This window comes from Eptatretus burgeri, chromosome 15, assembly GCF_056783735.1.
Source record: "Eptatretus burgeri isolate ZD-2024b chromosome 15, Ebu_testis_v1, whole genome shotgun sequence".
Classification (NCBI taxonomy): domain Eukaryota; kingdom Metazoa; phylum Chordata; class Myxini; order Myxiniformes; family Myxinidae; genus Eptatretus; species Eptatretus burgeri.
The window spans coordinates 24,823,361-24,826,776 of record NC_140975.1 but is presented as its reverse complement, the minus strand read 5'-3'; positions in this window follow the sequence as shown (position 1 = coordinate 24,826,776).

Below are 3,416 nucleotides of genomic sequence, written 5' to 3'. Positions count from 1 at the left end.
CATGGCGTGAAATCCAAACGTGTATGAATCATGCTCATAGCCATTTAGGGATAACCTGCGAGTCGAGCAATTATGGGTCAATTGAAACGCTAACAGTCGGAACAGAAATGTGGAAATAAATCCAGATTGATAAAATTCTGGAGTGCAACATCGGCAGTGGAACATTGTTGGATAACATACACAGATAAGGATAGCTGCCATCTAATTGCGTTTTGGATCAGGCCTTTTTTGCTTCTGACCTCAGAACCAAAATACGTAATTCGTTAGTTCTCACACTTGAAATCAAACGAGCAAATGGCGAAATATACTTGGTTCAGTGCGTGCAAGGGTTATGAACTTTGCAAGTATCCTCCTTTTAAAATATAATGCACATCGTCTGCATTGACTGTCAGAGGTTCATTTTCCCATCACAGCAGGCTCGTGGCATGAGTGGGGGATAGAGTTGACTTGTAGTCACCATGGTGCAAATTATAGCCAATCAAAGATGAGATGTGCAAAGAGAGGGGTTTATACAAATTAGCTTTAAAGAAGGAACACAATCTTAAAGTTTCACCTTTCATTTTCTTTCTGCCTTGTCTGGTGAGGCTCCATCATCTTCTGGTTTACTCTGAACCCTGAGGGCTAAAGCATTGGTGTGAAAGTTGACAACACCATTAGAAGAGCCCAACCACAAAGTTGTGTACAATGCAATAATGAAGTCAGAACCGTTGCAAGGTCCAGACTATTGGTTAAAGTAATTAGAATGGGTGACATTAAGGTAACAACAAAGCACCAGTTAAAGAAAAGTGTGATTTTAGAGGTCACTAGAGATTCCTTGAGAGCGATTGGTGGATACGATTTCGCTGATGGTAGTTAAATAGTACTGAAATTATTAATAAAAAAGTTAAATAGTAATAGAGAATGAAATAACTTGTCTGTTACAATACAATACTACAGATTATTGATAGTCAATATTTGCAACAACAAAAAAATTCCAGAAATTTTTTGTTTTATGACAAACCAGTATTAATTTTAGTAATATTCACACTTATTCACCAAAAAACAATCTTTTGAATTTGTTTTTTGTTCACAGGCATCAGACATATGTTGTTTTTTAGATTTTTTTTTTCCCAAGTTGCAAAATGCAATTCTCATCGAGTTATGAATAATAAACCACCGTAAAGGCCTACCCTAGCACTAGATCCGTCATCCTGCCGCCTAACGTCTTGCATTCAGCCCGTCGCCAAAATATGTCAGTTATACAGAGTCCTTTATGGGTTATGGTGTTAAACTGCCATCAGCGGCTCAAATTGGGGAGCGGGATGGAGAATGAAATTGGAGAGCGGGATGGAGAATGAAATTGGGGAGCGGGATGGAGAATGAAATTGGGGAGTGGGATGGAGAATGAAATTGGAGAGCAGGATGGAGAATGAAATTGGGGAGCGGGATGGAGGATTAAATTGGGGAGCGGGATGGAGGATTAAATTGGGGAGCGGGATGGAGGATTAAATTGGGGAGCGGGATGGAGGATTAAATTGGGGAGCGGGATGGAGGATTAAATTGGGGAGCGGGATGGAGAATGAAATTGGAGAGCGGGATGGAGAATGAAATTGGAGAGCGGGATGGAGAATGAAATTAGGGGGCGGGATGGGGAATGAAATTGGAGAGCTGGATGGAGGATTAAATTGGGGAGCGGGATGGAGAATGAAATTGGGGAGCGGGATGGAGAATGAAATTGGGGAGCGGGATGGAGAATGAAATTGGGGAGCGGGATGGAGAATGAAATTGGGGAGCGGGATGGAGAATGAAATTGGGGAGCGGGATGGAGAATGAAATTGGGGAGCCGGATGGAGAATGAAATTGGGGATCGGATGGAGAAGGAAATTGGGGAGCGGGATCCGGCGAATAGTCAGATCTGGATCTGGATCTTTACCAAGTCTAATCTGTTCGTCCTTGTCACACACCGAACCTGTCCACAATTTTATTTGGATCCGTCCACAACTTTTTGAGATATTCTGTACACAGACAAACAAACAGACAGACAAAGGGGTGAAAACATAACCTCCTTCACCTTCGGTGGTGGAGGTAATTAAATATGAACTAGAAGGGCACTCGGTAGAGCGCATACCTCCAACACGTAACGCCTAATCCACAAGAACATATCAGGCCTCATACATTTTTGAAATATCATGCTATACAGTACTGGATCGTTTTTGGCCCTCTCAATGGTGAAGAATCACTTTAAAGATTCAATAATTCTCATATTCATATCCAGATTTGGATCTCCACCAAAATCAAATCAATTCATCCTTGCCTCACAGCCAACCCGTCATAGCCTGGTGTTGGCTTCGCAGTTAGGGTGGTGACTTGGGATCCTCGGGTTCTGAGTTTGTGCCCTGTTGGCCACTGAATTAACACCATGGGGTTGACAGCCTGTCATCCTGAGGTTGGCGAAATGAGCACCAGTATATTGGTAATAGGGGCACTGCATCAGCGGCGTAGCCGTGCCCCTAACCAATGATGCAAACAGCAGCCAAAAAGGCAGCTCACAATGGGAACCCAACCCGTCCACCAATATTCATTTTAATCTGTCCACAACTTTTTGAGATATGCTGTATATCATTTTGGCCCTATCTGTCAATGGTGAAGAATCACTTTTAAAATTCTGTTAGTCAGATCCGAATCCAGATCGTCACCAATATCTAATCAGTTCATCCTTGTGACACACCGAACGTGTCCACAAAATTTCATTTGAATCCGTCCACAACTTTTTGAGATATCCTGCACATAGGCAGACAAACAAACAAACACAGACAGAAAGGGGTGAAAACATATCCTCCTTCATCTTCGGTGGTGGAGGTAAAAAGTCGAATATGAGAAAACCTAAATGTAAAGGCGGTGATATTGGAATTTACAGATGAAAATCTCATTTTGCGAAAGCTTTTCCCCAAAGATAGAGGAGTGAGCTTTTTAAGATTGTTGATATTGTGATGGACCACGCTGTCGAGACATTTTCAGTCATTCCGTGTGTGACAGGATTGATTGCTTTCTGCTGCGTACGTGTGAACTCTCACCTGCGGCTCTCACGGCAAGAGTCCGTTATGTTGTGTAAGAAATGGCTCAAGTCTAGAATGTAAAGACAAAAGAACATGTACATAATCTAACTAACCGGCACAACGCATATCTATCCACATAAATACAACCGATTAAGAGCTAAACAGAATACGATGAGACATAACTCGCTTTACCCAATGTGTTGGTGCTTCGTTCTCCATCAATTATTCCCGAACTGAACCCAAACCCAAACATTCAAACCTAAACCCAAACATTCAAACCCCAACCCAACCCAAATCCTCACATCATAAATCATTTCTACAGGTTTTTTTTTAAAGTATAAGTTTAACAATTATTTATTTCACAGTTCAACGATAATACAA